This window comes from Engystomops pustulosus, chromosome 4, assembly GCF_040894005.1.
Source record: "Engystomops pustulosus chromosome 4, aEngPut4.maternal, whole genome shotgun sequence".
Lineage (NCBI taxonomy): Eukaryota > Metazoa > Chordata > Amphibia > Anura > Leptodactylidae > Engystomops > Engystomops pustulosus.
The window spans coordinates 16431985-16450063 of record NC_092414.1 but is presented as its reverse complement, the minus strand read 5'-3'; the positions used below and the strand labels follow the sequence as shown (position 1 = coordinate 16450063).

The window sequence follows — 18079 nt, the reverse complement described above, 5'->3', positions numbered from 1 at the left end:
TGTGTGTATTATCTCTGTACTGTGACATCACTGTGTGTATTATCTCTGTACTGTGACATCACTGTGTGTATTATACCTGTACTGTGATATCACTGTGTGTATTATCCCTGTACTGTGACATCACTGTGTGTATTTTCCCTGTACTGTGACATCACTGTGTGTATTATCCCTGTGCTGTGACATCACTGTGTTATTCTCCCTGTACTGTGACATCACTGTGTGTATTATCCCTGTACTGTGACATCGCTGTGTGTATTGTCCCTGTACTGTGACATCACTGTGTATTATCCCTGTACTGTGACATCACTGTGTGTATTATCCCTGTACTGTGACATCACTGTGTGTATTATCTCTGTACTGTGACATCACTGTGTGTATTATCCCTGTACTGTGACATCACTGTGTATTATCCCTGTACTGTGACATCACTGTGTGTATTATCCCTGTACTGTGACATCACTGTGTGTATTATCTCTGTACTGTGACATCACTGTGTGTATTAGCCCTGTACTGTGACATCACTGTGTGTATTATCTCTGTAATGTGACATCGCTGTGTGTAGTATCCCTGTACTGTGACATCGCTGTGTGTATTATCCCCTGTACTGTGACATCACTATATATTATCCCTGTACTGTGACATCACTGTGTGTATTATCTCTGTACTGTGACATCACTGTGTGTATTATCCCTGTACTGTGACATCACTGTGTGTATTATCTCTGTACTGTGACATCACTGTGTGTATTATCCCTGTACTGTGACATCACTGTGTGTATTGTCTCTGTACTGTGACATCACTGTGTGTATTATCTCTGTACTGTGACATCACTGTGTGTATTATCTCTGTACTGTGACGTCACTGTGTGTATTATCCCTGTACTGTGACATCACTGTGTGTATTATCTCTGTACTGTGACATCACTGTGTGTATTATCCCTGTACTGTGACATCACTGTGTGTATTATCCATGTACTGTGACATCACTGTGTGTATTATCCCTGTACTGTGACATCACTGTGTGTATTATCTCTGTACTGTGACATCACTGTGTGTATTATTCCTGTACTGTGACGTCACTGTGTGTATTATCCCTGTACTGTGACATCACTGTGTGTATTATCCCTGTACTGTGACATCACTGTGTGTATTATCTCTATACTGTGACATCACTGTGTGTATTATCACTGTACTGTGATTTCACTGTGTGTATTATCTCTGTACTGTGACATCACTGTGTGTATTATTCCTGTACTGTGACGTCACTGTGTGTATTATCCCTGTACTGTGACATCACTGTGTGTATTATCCCTGTACTGTGACATCACTGTGTGTATTATCTCTGTACTGTGACATCACTGTGTGTATTATCTCTGTACTGTGACATCACTGTGTGTATTATCCCTGTGCTGTGACATCACTGTGTGTATTATCCCTGTACTGTGATATCACTGTGTGTATTATCTCTGTACTGTGACATCACTGTGTATTATCCCTGTAGTGTGACGTCACTGTGTGTATTATCCCTGTACTGTGACATCACTGTGTGTATTATCCCTGTACTGTGACATCACTGTGTGTATTATCTCTGTACTGTGACATCACTGTGTGTATTATCCCTGTACTGTGACATCACTGTGTGTATTATCCCTGTACTGTGACATCACTGTGTGTATTATCTCTGTACTGTGACATCACTGTGTGTGTTATCCCTGTACTGTGACATCGCTGTGTGTATTATCCCTGTGACATCACTCTGTGTATTATATCTGTACTGTGACATCACTGTGTGTATTATCCCTGTACTGTGATGTCACTGTGTGTATTATCTCTGTACTGTGACATCACTGTGTGTATTATCTCTGTACTGTGACATCACTGTGTGTATTATCCCTGTGCTGTGACATTACTGTGTGTATTATCCCTGTACTGTGACATCACTGTGTATTATCCCTGTACTGTGACATCACTGTGTGTATTATCCCTGTACTGTAACATCACTGTGTGTATTATCCCTGTACTGTGACATCACTGTGTGTATTATCCCTGTACTGTAACATCACTGTGTGTATTATCCCTGTACTGTGACATCACTGTGTGTATTATTCCTGTACTGTGACATCACTGTGTGTATTATCCCTGTACTGTGACATCACTGTGTGTATTATCTCTGTACTGTGACATCACTGTGTGTATTATCTCTGTACTGTGACATCACTATGTGTATTATCCCTGTACTGTGACATTACTGTGTGTATTATCCCTGTACTGTGACATCACTGTGTGTATTATCCCTGTACTGTGACATCACTGTGTGTATTATCTCTGTACTGTGACATCACTGTGTGTATTATCCCTGTACTGTGACATCACTGTGTGTATTATCCCTGTACTGTGACATCACTGTGTGTATTATCTCTGTACTGTGACATCGCTGTGTGTATTATCCCTGTGACATCACTCTGTGTATTATCTCTGTACTGTGACATCACTGTGTGTATTATCCCTGTACTGTGATGTCACTGTGTGTATTATCTCTGTACTGTGATGTCACTGTGTGTATTATCTCTGTACTGTGACATCACTGTGTGTATTATCCCTGTACTGTGATATCACTGTGTGTATAATCTCTGTACTGTGACATCACTGTGTATTATCCCTGTAGTGTGACGTCACTGTGTGTATTATCCCTGTACTGTGACATCACTGTGTGTATTATCCCTGTACTGTGACGTCACTGTGTGTATTATCCCTGTACTGTGACATCACTGTGTGTATTATCCCTGTACTGTGACATCACTGTGTGTATTATCCCTGTACTGTGACATCACTGTGTGTATTATCTCTGTACTGTGACATCACTGTGTATATTATCTCTGTACTGTGACATCACTGTGTGTGTTATCCCTGTACTGTGACATCGCTGTGTGTATTATCCCTGTGACATCACTCTGTGTATTATATCTGTACTGTGACATCACTGTGTGTATTATCCCTGTACTGTGATGTCACTGTGTGTATTATCTCTGTACTGTGACATCACTGTGTGTATTATCTCTGTACTGTGACATCACTGTGTGTATTATCTCTGTACTGTGACATCACTGTGTGTATTATCCCTGTGCTATGACATCGCTGTGTGTATTATCCCTGTACTGTGACATCACTGTGTGTATTATCCCTGTGCTATGACATCGCTGTGTGTATTATCCCTGTACTGTGACATCACTGTGTGTATTATCCCTTTACTGTAACATCACTGTGTGTATTATCCCTGTACTGTGACATCACTGTGTGTATTATTCCTGTACTGTGACATCACTGTGTGTATTATCCCTGTACTGTGACATCACTGTGTGTATTATCCCTGTACTGTGACATCACTGTGTGTATTATCTCTGTACTGTGACATCACTGTGTGTATTACCTCTGTACTGTGACATCACTATGTGTATTATCCCTGTACTGTGACATTACTGTGTGTATTATCCCTGTACTGTGACATCACTGTGTGTATTATCCCTGTACTGTGACATCACTGTGTGTATTATCTCTGTACTGTGACATCACTGTGTGTATTATTCCTGTACTGTGACGTCACTGTGTGTGTTATCCCTGTACTGTGACATCGCTGTGTGTATTATCCCTGTGACATCACTGTGTGTATTATCCCTGTACTGTGATGTCACTGTGTGTATTATCTCTGTACTGTGACATCACTGTGTGTATTATCTCTGTACTGTGACATCACTGTGTGTATTATCTCTGTACAGTGACATCACTGTGTGTATTATCTCTGTACTGTGACATCACTGTGTGTATTATCTCTGTACTGTGACATCACTGTGTGTATTATCCCTGTGCTGTGACATCACTGTGTGTATTATCCCTGTACTGTGATGTCACTGTGTGTATTATCCCTGTACTGTGACATCACTGTGTGTATTATCTCTGTACTGTGACATCACTGTGTGTATTATCCCTGTACTGTGATGTCACTGTGTGTATTATCCCTGTACTGTGACATCACTGTGTGTATTATCTCTGTACTGTGACATCACTGTGTGTATTATCCCTGTACTGTGATATCACTGTGTGTATTATCCCTGTACTGTGACATCACTGTGTGTATTATCCCTGAACTGTGACATCACTGTGTGTATTATCTCTGTACTGTGACATCACTGTGTGTTATCCCTGTACTGTGACATTACTGTGTGTATTATCCCTGTACTGTGACATTACTGTGTGTATTATCCCTGTACTGTGACATTACTGTGTGTATTATCCCTGTACTGTGACATCACTGTGTGTATTATCCCTGTACTGTGACATCACTGTGTGTATTATCTCTGTACTGTGACATTACTGTGTGTATTATCCCTGTACTGTGATGTCACTGTGTGTATTATCTCTATACTGTGACATCACTGTGTGTGTTATCCCTGTACTGTGACATCACTGTGTGTATTATCCCTGTACTGTGATGTCACTGTGTGTATTATCCCTGTACTGTGACATCACTGTGTGTATTATCCCTGTACTGTGACATCACTGTGTATTATCTCTGTACTGTGACATCACTGTGTGTATTATCCCTGTACTGTGACATCACTGTGTGTATTATCCCTGTACTGTGATGTCACTGTGTGTATTATCCCTGTACTGTGACATCACTGTGTGTATTATCCCTGTACTGTGACATCACTGTGTGTATTATCCCTGTACTGTGACATCACTGTGTGTATTATCCCTGTACTGTGACATCGCTGTGTGTATTATTCCTGTACTGTGACATCACTGTGTGTATTATCTCTGTACTGTGACATCACTGTGTGTATTATCCCTGTACTGTGACATCACTGTGTGTATTATCTCTGTACTGTGACATCACTGTGTGTATTATCCCTGTACTGTGACATCACTGTGTGTATTATCCCTGTACTGTGACATCACTGAGTGTATTATCCATGTACTGTGACATCACTGTGTGTATTATCCCTGTACTGTGATGTCACTGGGTGTATTATCTCTGTACTGTGACATCAATGAGTGTATTATCTCTGTACTGTGACATCACTGTGTGTATCATCTCTGTACAGGGACATCACTGTGTGTATTATCTCTGTACTGTGACATCACTGTGTGTATTATCCATGTGCTGTGACATTGCTGTGTGTATTATCCCTGTACTGTGACATCACTGTGTGTATTAACTCTGTACTGTGACATCACTGTGTGTATTATCCCTGTACTGTGACATCACTGTGTGTATTATCCCTGTACTGTGACATCACTGAGTGTATTATCCATGTTCTGTGACATCACTGTGTGTATTATCCCTGTACTGTGATGTCACTGTGTGTATTATCTCTGTACTGTGACATCACTGTGTGTATTATCTCTGTACTGTGACATCACTGTGTGTATCATCTCTGTACAGGGACATCACTGTGTGCATTATCCCTGTACTGTGACATCACTGTGTGTATTATCTCTGTACTGTGACATCACTGTGTGTATTATACCTGTACTGTGACATCACTGTGTGTATTATCCCTGTACTGTGATATCACTGTGTGTATTATCCCTGTACTGTGACATCACTGTGTGTATTATCCTGTACTGTGACATCACTGTGTGTATTATCCCTGTACTGTGACATCGCTGTGTGTATTATCCCTGTACTGTGACATCACTGTGTGTATTATCCCTGTGCTGTGACATCACTGTGTGTATTCTCCCTGTACTGTGACATCGCTGTGTGTATTATCCCTGTACTGTGACATCACTATGTGTATTATCCCTGTGCTGTGACATCGCTGTGTGTATTATCCCTGTACTGTGACATCACTGTGTGTATTATCCCTGTGCTGTGACATCACTGTGTGTATTCTCCCTGTACTGTGACATCGCTGTGTGTATTATCCCTGTACTGTGACATCACTATGTGTATTATCCCTGTGCTGTGACATCACTGTGTGTATTCTCCCTGTACTGTGACATCGCTGTGTGTATTATCCCTGTACTATGACATCACTATGTGTATTATCCCTGTGCTGTGACATCGCTGTGTGTATTATCCCTGTACTGTGACATCACTGTGTGTATTATCCCTGTACTGTGACATCGCTGTGTGTATTATCCCTGTACTGTGACATCACTGTGTGTATTATCCCTGTACTGTAACATCGCTGTGTGTATTATCCCTGTACTGTGACATCACTGTGTGTATTATCTCTGTACTGTGACATCACTGTGTGTATTATCCCTGTACTTTGACATCACTGTGTGTATTATCTCTGTACTGTGACATCACTGTGTGTATTATCTCTGTACTGTGACATCACTGTGTGTATTATCCCTGTACTGTGACATCACTGTGTGTATTATCCCTGTACTGTGACATCGCTGTGTGTATTAGCCCTGTACTGTGACATCACTGTGTATTATCCCTGTACTGTGACATCACTGTGTGTATTATCCCTGTACTGTGACATCACTGTGTGTATTATCTCTGTACTGTGACATCACTGTGTGTATTATCCCTGTACTGTGACATCACTGTGTATTATCCCTGTACTGTGACATCACTGTGTGTATTATCCCTGTACTGTGACATCACTGTGTGTATTATCTCTGTACTGTGACATCACTGTGTGTATTATCCCTGTACTGTGACATCACTGTGTGTATTATCTCTGTACTGTGACATCACTGTGTGTATTAGCCCTGTACTGTGACATCACTGTGTGTATTATCTCTGTAATGTGACATCACTGTGTATTATCCCTGTACTGTGACATCACTGTGTGTATTATCCCTGTACTGTGACATCACTGTGTGTATTATCTCTGTACTGTGACATCACTGTGTGTATTATCCCTGTACTGTGACATCACTGTGTGTATTATCTCTGTACTGTGACATCACTGTGTGTATTATCCCTGTACTTTGACATCACTGTGTGTATTATCTCTGTACTGTGACATCACTGTGTGTATTATCTCTGTACTGTGACATCACTGTGTGTATTATCTCTGTACTGTGACATCACTGTGTGTATTATCCCTGTACTGTGACATCACTGTGTGTATTATCTCTGTACTGTGACATCACTGTGTGTATTATCCCTGTACTGTGACATCACTGTGTGTATTATCCTGTACTGTAACATCACTGTGTGTATTATCCCTTTACTGTGACATCACTGTGTGTATTATCTCTGTACTGTGATGTCACTGTGTGTATTATCCCTGTACTGTAACATCACTGTGTGTATTATCTCTGTACTGTGACATCACTGTGTCTATTATCCCTGTAGTGTGACATCACTGTGTATTATCTCTGTACTGTGACATCACTGTGTGTATTATCCCTGTACTGTGACATCACTGTGTGTATTATCTGTGTACTGTGACATCACTGTGTGTATTACCCTGTACTGTGACATCACTGTGTGTATTATCCCTGTACTGTGACATCACTGTGTGTATTATCCCTGTACTGTGACATCACTGTGTGTATTATCCCTGTACTGTGACATCACTGTGTGTATTATCTCTGTACTGTGACATCACTGTGTGTATTATCTCTGTACTATGACATAACTGTGTATATTATCCCTGTACTGTGACATCACTGTGTGTATTATCTCTGTACTGTGACATCACTGTGTGTATTATCCCTGTACTGTGACATCACTGTGTGTATTATCCTGTACTGTAACATCACTGTGTGTATTATCTCTGTACTGTGATGTCACTGTGTGTATTATCCCTGTACTGTAACATCACTGTGTGTATTATCTCTGTACTGTGACATCACTGTGTCTATTATCCCTGTACTGTGACATCACTGTGTGTATTATCCCTGTACTGTGACATCACTGTGTGTATTATCCCTGTACTGTGACATCACTGTGTATTATCTCTGTACTGTGACATCACTGTGTGTATTATCCCTGTACTGTGACATCACTGTGTGTATTATCTCTGTACTGTGACATCACTGTGTGTATTACCCTGTACTGTGACATCACTGTGTGTATTATCCCTGTACTGTGACATCACTGTGTGTATTATCCCTGTACTGTGACATCACTGTGTGTATTATCCCTGTACTGTGACATCACTGTGTGTATTATCCCTGTACTGTGATATCACTGTGTGTATTATCCCTGTACTGTGACATCACTGTGTGTAGTATCCCTGTACTGTGACATCACTGTGTGATTTGATCTGGTTCCTATTCTCAGATCCGGGTGCAGACTCTTAACCCATCTGTCGCCCTCTCTGTGGCTATCCCTTGGCCCGGCACCATCTGGAAATTCCTTCTTCACATTCCAATTAACCCCTTCCTGGCTGGGGGCTGCTTGCGTGCATTGTCCTGGGTTGGGACCTGTAATATTCACCCTGCAAGGCTTTTGTCTGAGAAGTTGTGTCAGGAACGTCTGTAAATAAACTATTGTTTGAGTAACCTGAAGGGAAAAAAAAACTCAGAGCAACAAAGAGTTAAAAAGTCAGGAATCAGAAGTATCTACTGTCATTTATAGGACGGGACAATGGTAGCGGAACATGGGGCAGATGGCGGGGGGGTAAAGAAACTCTCAGAAATTATTTTTATTGTAATTTATTAATTCTCATATCTATCTATCTCATATCTATCTATCTATCTATCTCATATCTATCTATCTATCTATCTATCTATCTATCTATCTATCTCATATCTATCTATCTATCTATCTATCTATCTCATATCTATCTATCTCATATCTATCTATCTATCTATCTCATATCTATCTCATATCTATCTATCTCATATCTATCTATCTATCTCATATCTATCTATCTAATATCTATCTATCTATCTCATATCTATCTATCTATCTATCTCATATCTATCTATCTCATATCTATCTATCTATCTATCTATCTCATATATATATATCTATCTATCTATCTCATATCTATCTATATATCCATCTATCTACCTATCTCATATCTATCTATCTATCTCATATCTATCTATATATCTCATATCTATCTATCTCATATCTATTTATCTATCTATCTCATATCTATCTCCTATCTATCTATCTCATATCTATCTATCTCATATCTATCTATCTATCTATCTCATATCTATCTATCTATCTATCTATCTATCTCTTATCTATCTATCTATCTATCTCATATCTATCTATCTATCTATCTATCTCATATCTATCTATCTATCTATCTCATATCTATCTATCTATCTATCTATCTATCTATCTATCTCTTATCTATCTATCTATCTATCTATCTATCTATCTATCTATCTCATATCTATCTATCTATCTATCTCATATCTATCTATCTATCTATCTATCTATCTATCTATCTCTTATCTATCTATCTATCTATCTCATATCTATCTATCTATCTATCTATCTCATATCTATCTATCTATCTATCTATCTCATATCTATCTATCTATCTATCTATCTATCTATCTATCTATCTCATATCTATCTATCTATCTATCTCATATCTATCCATCTATCTATCTATCTCATATCTATCTATCTATCTATCTCATATCTATCTATCTCATATCTATTTATCTATCTATCTCATATCTATCTCATATCTATCTATCTCATATCTATCTCATATCTATCTATCTCATATCTATCTATCTATCTATCTATCTATCTCATATCTATCTATCTCATATCTATCTATCTGTCTCATATCTATCTATCTCATATCTATCTATCTACAGACACTGCAGACACTACAGATACTACAGACTTTACTTGCAGCCTCTGTTTACTGTACCTGCAGCTTCTATTTGCAAACAATCTGTTTGCTCAGAGCAGGATAGAAGAGAAGTGAGTGGAAGCTGCAGACAAGACAGAGAAGTGTCACTGTGTAACAGGATAGAAGAGAAGTGTGTGGGAACTTGCAGACAGGACAGAGAAGTGTCTTGTGTAGCAGGATGACCACACTGGTATCTGAGGGGGATACTGTGCAGAATTACAGGGGTGCAGCAGGAGACCAGCACTGGGGGATCCCCTCCAGGAGAAGCCACTGCTGAGGAGGTCACTGGGTGCAGGGAGTCACACACCTGGGTGCTGCTGTGGGGGTCATTCTCATGCTGGGGTGCGGGAGAGAAGCAGAGAGGAGCTTGTAGGAGGGTCACATGTAACTGCCCAAATTTAACATTGTGCCTAAAGTAAAGTGACTAATAAGAGGCAGGAACTCAACTCATCACAGATAGTTGTAACTTGTGATAATTCTGGTGCAACAACGAGACTTGAGCGCAGAACAGCGATACATCCGGCCCGATATATTTATTTACACAATTTTTTGGCGCAGTTAGTAAATTTGTCTTTAATTTGTGACTTTTTTGGGTGCAAGCAAAAGTTCGGCACTTAGTGGTTTTGAGTCCCTGCGCCTTATCTGACATAGTGGGGGTCATTTACTAAGGGCCCGATTCGCGCTTTCCTGACGTGTTACCCGAATATTTCCGATTTGCGCCGATTGTACCTGAATTGCCCCGGGATTTTGGCGCACACCATCGTATTGTGGCGCATCGGCGCTGTCATGCACACGACGGAAATCGGGGGGCGTGGCCGAACGAAAACCCGACGTATTCGGAAAAAACGCCGCATTTAATAACCGAAAATGTGTCGCTTGGGAAGCGCTTACCTTCACCTGGTCCAGCTCAGTGTATTCCGGCGCGTTCCGATGCTTTTCAGCGCAGCAGCACCACCTGGTGGACGGCGGAGGAACTACCTTCATAAATCCCGTCCGGACCCCGAATCCACCGCAGAGAACGCGCCGCTGGATCGCAAATGGGCCGGGTAAGTAAATCTGCCCCAGTGAGTGGCTGCTGTACAGATGTTTGCGGCATCTATCACAATTTTGTGCCTAAAAAGTCACAAAAAAGGCTCCAAAATACCATGACTTTGAGCAGCTGCACTTGAAAAAAAACAAACAAATTAGACACAAATTAGGCGCAAATGAATGGGACATGCGACAATTCCGAAACGCATTTACTAAGGCAGAACTAGATCCATCATAGATCACAAGCCAAAAAAAGAACAAACCAGGCGCAAAAATAGATGAACCTGAGACCCACTATGATTAAAGGGAACCTACCACCACAAATCTACCTATAAAGGTAGATTGGGTGGTAGGTGGATCATTGGGACGTGAGGATAGCCCTTTTAAGGGCTAATCCTCACGTCCCTGCACTTTTTTGAGAACTTTAATTTGATATTTATTCAAATGTACTTATGTGGCTACCGGGGCGTGGAGTAGCCGCTTATGAGATTACACGAGGCGGCTACTCCACGCCCCGGTAGCCACTTTACTCCTCCTACTCACCCATCTTCGGCGCGCAGCTCCGCGTAGCTGCGCGCCCTCGTCCGGCGAGCCTGCCGTCTGCGCATGCGCAGAAGAGCAGGCCCGCGCCTGTTTCGGAGTTGTGACCGCGCAGGCGCGGGCCTGCTCTTCTGCGCATGCGCAGACGGCAGGCTCGCCGGACGAGGGCGCGCAGCTACGCGGAGCTGCGCGCCGAAGATGGGTGAGTAGGAGGAGTAAAGTGGCTACCGGGGCGTGGAGTAGCCGCCTCGTGTAATCTCATAAGCGGCTACTCCACGCCCCGGTAGCCACATAAGTACATTTGAATAAATATCAAATTAAAGTTCTCAAAAAAGTGCAGGGACGTGAGGATTAGCCCTTAAAAGGGCTATCCTCACGTCCCAATGATCCACCTACCACCCAATCTACCTTTATAGGTAGATTTGTGGTGGTAGGTGCCCTTTAATGTCCCCCCTTATCTTCTAATAGAACAGCGCCCCTAGTGGTCCCCGCCGGAATAAAATTATACTTTTTCACTATTGGCAGCCATTTTACATCAACAATCGACCTCTAAAAAGCGTAAGATGAGAAAAGTGCGGTGTGTATCCATCCGGTGTCTCTACGGACGGAATAAACCTTGCGGCGATAGGCGACTTTAAGTGGAAGTGATGTATTTATGGGTGAAGGCTGCGGTGGATTTAATATACAAGTCAGTATAAGTATAATACACCCGGGATCGTCCTCCTGAGGAGAAACGTTGTGTTTATATGGCGGCAGATCTGTCATTACATCCCGGTGACATAGATCTCCCCCCTTACACTTCGGGAGGAGGGGGCCGCACTTGATTCATATCATTTCTCACAGTCCGTGGCAGTAGTCAAGGTGCTCGATGGAAACCTGCTTTTAGCCGCCAGAGAAAATTGTCTATTGACTAAAGGCACTTCCCTCCCTCGGCCCGGGGGCCGGCGGCGCAATATAAGTGGCATCTAACGACCGGCGACAATGCAATCTAATGTTTGATAGGTTGCGCTCACAATGGCGCTTTGTAATGTTATTTTTAGCTGTTAGGTGCGATTGACAAAATTGCAGGGTGACGCTGGGGAGAAAGTGGTAGTATGGAGGATGGAAGGAGAAGTGACTTGAGCCTATGGTGTCTATTTATCTCTCTCATTTCACTCAGTAGCTGTCAACCTATTCCATCTCTTCAATATCTATCTTTCCAATATGTAGACAATTGCACTGAGGAGATAGTATCAGGAAGGACGGTCTTGCACCGGCCCCTACGGTGTAGACAGTAAAGTAGCCACAATTCCTGGCTTTCATCTACTGATACTTCTAAACATGGTTGAGGAAAGACTAAGCAGTAAATATTGTACATGGAGTATACAGAGGGAGGGCAGCAACATAGCTCACAACCGTCCCAGATTCAACGGGACAGTCCTAGTTTTGCTTTACTATTCCACCATCCCAGGCGGTTGGGAGAATGTCCCTGCCTGTCCCGGTTTGTCCTGCCTCCTGGTCCCTGCCGAGACTGCAGAGTGCTGAGAACAGGATGCACTACTCCCATCTTCCTGGTCAGTTCAAAGCATCAGAAGAAGCAGGACTGCAGGGGAACCAGGGAAAGGTAAGTGCCAATTTTTTTTTTTTTAATACCAGCCACAGGATGATGAGAGGATGGAGGACAGGAGGACAGAATATGAAGAGGGTGGAGAAGGAAGACTATAATATGAATAGGATGGAGGAGAGAGGCCACAATATATGAAGAGGGGGAGACCATAATATGAGGTGGATGGTGGAGGGAAGCCATAATATGAAAGGTTGGAGGAGGGAGGCCACAGCATGAGGTAGATGGAGAAGGGAGGCCACAATATGAAGAGGATGGAGGAAGGAGGCCACAATATGAAGAGGATGGAGGAAGGAGGCCACAATATGAGGTTGAATGGAGGAGGGAGGCCACAATATGACAGACCATTACACTGTTACACTCTGGGCTGTGCTACATCTCACAGCTATGTGCCTGTATTCCCCTTCCCTTGGATCTCTTATTTCCTTGTAGCTTGCAGTTTGCAGCCTCTCTCTGCTCACGATCTCCTGGCAGGATGTGATCAGTGAGAGTCTCTGAGCTCCATGCAGGGGGCGGAGCTACAGTCACACAGCACAGACAGATAGAAACTCAGCTAAACGATCTCATCCAAGGCCGCCCGACCCTAAGAGAAGTTAAAGGGTCGTGTCTAGGGGAAACTGAAATTGTGTACAGCAGGACTGATAGAGACAGGTTGGACTTCTATCTGTGAAATGCTGCTTTTTTATTAATAACAGTGAATTAGAGAATGTGTTATTTTGTTATCCTGGGTACATATAAGAAACTTGTCTTTGTGGGAAAACCCCTTTAACCTTTCATCATGGGATCAGATAACTGTCTACAACTACTGTGAAATTATTCTGCTTTAAAGATGGCATCCGTGTCTGAAGACTACTCCCAAAGATGGCGTCTGTGTCTGAGACTGCACTCAAAGATGGCGTCAGCATCTGAGATAAAACTGGAATGTGCCCGCCCAGATGAGGCAACGCCTAATCTTGTTTCTATATGAGTTTGTGTACTTAATTGCCTTTCCTCGGACCAAGAGGGAATTATACTGAAATACCTTTTTTTGTCTGGTGTAATCCTTATGCATGCACTTGGTGTAAATCAATTTGGACAAGAGCAACAACCCATATAAAAAAGGGGGTCTCCTCATAAGGAGATTGTCCGACCTCAACACCACGTTAAGAGGTAGATGGTGGAGGTAGGCCACAATATGAGGAAGCAGGAAGGAGGCCATAATATGAAGAGGATGGAGAAGGGAGGCCACAGTATGAAAAGGAGGGAGGCCATAATATGAGGGAGATGGAGGAAAGGAGGCCACAATATGATGAGGAAGGAGGAAGGAGGCCACAATATGATTTGGAATGAGGAGGGAGGTCACAATATGAGGAGGAAGGTCACAATATGAGGTGGATGGAGGACAGGAGGCCACAATATGAAATAGAAGGAAGACAGGGCCACAGTATGAAGGGCAGGGGACCACAATGGGAAGGGGAGGAATGCATGTGGGGTATTATATGGGTCCATAGGGGGTTTGGCCACAGGAAAGGGGTATTATTCTATGTGGTGCCATTAAGATCGATATTATACTAGGTTTGGGGGTGGGGCAAGATGTGATACAATGGGTGTGGTTTAGGAAAAAGGGAGGGCCCTCTCTCTCTCGCCCAAAAATTGGGAGATATGCAGCAGGAATGTGAGCATGAAACGGCCATGACAGGCTGGGCTGGGAGGGAGATAAAATGGTGGGAGGAGTTCGGGGTGAGTGGAGTTTGTACGAGAGGTGAAAGGGGGAGGAGCCAGTAGGGGGTATAAAAGGGGTGGTTAGGAAGAAGACGCCATCTTTTGGCAGGAGAAAATTGTCCCCACCACCCTCACTCATACTTGGCCTCTGTATTAGTTTCCCTTATGTGAATTTGGGGGACTAGGGATACACATAGTTTAAGTGCTTTCAGGGAGGGCAGGGTGAGGTGGTGAGGGTTTAGATCTTTGTGAGCTGGGGCGGGTTCTTGGAAATAGCTAATTGGTTAAAAAGGAGGTAAATTTGGTGGTGCTCATAATGTCTGGGATTATTATGGTAAAAATTATATATGCTTCTTTAAGGGGTGAACCCTGAGGAGCTGGTTGGTTTTCCCTCTGGTTGGTTTCGATTCAACCACATCTGCTCCCACCACTTGCTAGGAGGATTTCGGCTTGTGGATATGGCCGGGGCCTGGTAAGGCAAGAGTTAACATTGTGATATGTGACTGTCCAATTAAGTTCCTATAATACAATACTGGAAGCTGATTGGAGAGGTGCTACCACCTGACCAGGGTGTATATAAACCCCTGCTGGGAGGAAGCACATGGTTCAGAGCATAGAGTCTGCAGACAGAATCAGACCTCAGGGTCTGTCTACCACAGCAAGTGTCCTAATACCAGGAACCATAGGTGCCTCAAGCCATCGCCTAGCACCCAAGGCAAGTCCGGAGACTTAAGCCCAGAACTGAGATCCACCACCTGGACACAGTTCCATTTGCACCAGTCCAGCCTGAAGCTACTACCAGGCTGCGTGTAACCTTCCTGCGGACCGGCTCTCCATGACTCTTCCAGCTTGAGAATCTCCTGTTAATCATTTCGCTGTTGTCTGCTATTGAATAAAGAACCATAAGTTGATTTCCATAACGTTGCCTCTGTCTGATCCCTGGATACAGCTGTTACCACCATGGGTTTCCCCATCGATTAACCAGGGATTCATCCTACAGACACCTCAGGGGTTGCCCCAGGGAGAAACCACTGCATCAGTCTCTCCTTCCATATTTCTTGCACACACCACCTGCTGGGGACCTGCCAGGCTGTAGGACCTCCGCTACCCATACCAAGCACCGTGACCACAGCCGCAACCGCCAGCCACTCCAGTATTCTGGGCACGGCTGTCTCCAGGCCCCAAGAGAAGGCTAGGCCCCGTGGGGGATGTTGCAAATGCTTTGGGTACTTATTTAGCTAGGGGAATGGTCAAACAGGTTTTTATCTCCCAGGCTTTTTCCCAGACTCAGCATTTGCCTGGTCATAAGTTGTATTGGACTGAGCTGTCTGTTGTGAGATGGGACAGGCATGTCTGATAGAGGGAAGCAGCGTAAATGATTTGTATTCGGCTGAGCTGGATGCTGTGAAATAGGAGGGTTGTTGCTTAGAGGGAGGCAGCAGGAATGTAGATGTATTGTGCTGAGCCATCTGCTGTGAGATAGAAGGTGGCATGGCTGCGGGAGGGATGAAGAAGGATTGAGCTTTGTTAGACTGAGCTGTGAGGGGTCGGTAGCAGGATTTGCTGTAGATCAGACTGAGCTGTCTGCTGTGAGATGGATTGTGTATGGCTGAGCTCTGTATTTTCTTTCTGTAGAAGAGGTTAGTGGAAGACGGGAAGAGAGGGCGGTAAATATCCGAAGAAGGATTTTAGCAGGAAAGCGGAGCGGCATATCGCAATCCATACAAACATGATGTGCTGCCGAGGGGGGTGGGGCACGGGTGAGCCCGCAACCCGAGACATGGGTCATGGGACCACCCGTGACAATTCTCTTATTTGTTTTTTCTAACTAACTTTGTTCCATAAAAGTTTTGACAAAAAAAGTGACCCCATCCCCTTTAATTCAAGTCACACCAAACTTTATTGCAATTCTATGGCAGTCACACAAACTTTCTGCATATATAAAGTAATGAAAATTGATCTCACCTTTAATTGGAAGAGCTTGAGTGAATGGACGCATTAGTGCAGGGCCCCCGCCGCTGCCGCCTCCCTGTCATCCTCCAAAACTCATCTTTGGCAGCAGAGAAAATGAGATGTCTGGATGACCCTGAGTGCGAGCGAGCCGGGCAGCAGAGAGTAATAACACGCTAACACCAGCCAGTCAGCAAATACCGGCTCATGTGTCGGAGCGGAGGAAAGGCGGAAAACAAACTGCAGTTTTATTTTTATGTGTTACAAATTATACTGTTCCGCTCCACCGACAGCAAATGCGCATAATAATAGTGCAGGGAATGCGAGTCAGAGCCGCTCCTGCAGGACCCCCGGCTCCATACAGAATATATACAGCCGGGCCGAGGGGAAATACTGCGCTCCACAGTCACTGCTCTCATACATGGCAATACTAAAGCCAGAGACGGATTTATCCACAAAGCAACACAAGATACTGCAGGTGCCCCCCGGAGATTAGAGGGGCCCCAAACTAACATCCCCAGGATGCCAAAACAGTATATAGCAGAGCAGGGAGCAATAGACTCTTTCATCTGACATTCAGAGAGGAGATCATTTTGTGTGACCCAAGAAATTCACAAAAGGTCATCTATCTATCTATCTATCTATCTATCTCATATCTATCTCCTATCTATCTCCTATCTATCTATCTATCTATCTATCTATCTATCTCATATCTATCTATCTATCTATCTATCTATCTATCTCATATCTATCTCCTATCTATCTCCTATCTATCTATCTATCTATCTATCTATCTATCTCATATCTATCTATCTCATATTTATCTATCTATCTATCTATCTATCTCATATCTATCTCCTATCTATCTCCTATCTATCTATCTATCTATCTATCTCTCTTCTCTCTATCTATCTATCTATCTATCTCATATCTATCTATCTATCTATCTATCTATCTATCTATCTCATATCTATCTATCTATCTATCTATCTATCTATCTATCTCCTATCTATCTCCTATCTATCTATCTATCTATCTATCTATCTCCTATCTATCTATCTATCTATCTATCTATCTCATATTTATCTATCTATCTATCTATCTCCTATCTATCTATCTATCTATCTCATATTTATCTATCTATCTATCTATCTATCTATCTATCTATCTATCTCATATCTATCTATATATCTATCTATCTCATATCTATCTCATATCTATCTCATATATATCTATCTATCTTTCTCATATCTATCTATCTAGCTATCTACTTCAGGAAATGCAAAAAACAGCACACTTCAAGTAAAGTCCACTAGGGGCAGTGACTGTTTGTATGAGTATATATATGTGTTGTTCACTGTTATCACTTGGCTTGAAAAAGGCTCCTTGGAGCCGAAACGTCGCTGTACTTCACTGTACTTTGAAGCATGGAATAAAAGAAACACTTTTTT

The 18079-nt window shown here is 42.8% G+C and overlaps 1 long non-coding RNA gene across 1 annotated transcript in view; it reads right to left on the bottom strand.

The window, feature by feature from the left end:
- Window positions 1-16833, bottom strand: part of LOC140128871 (uncharacterized) — a 63409-nt gene extending 46576 nt beyond the window's left edge. The window contains exon 1 of the long non-coding RNA XR_011855163.1: window positions 16644-16833. This is a non-coding gene — a long non-coding RNA (uncharacterized lncRNA). The remainder of the gene's footprint in view (window positions 1-16643) is intronic.
- Window positions 16834-18079: the final 1246 nt, after the last annotated feature.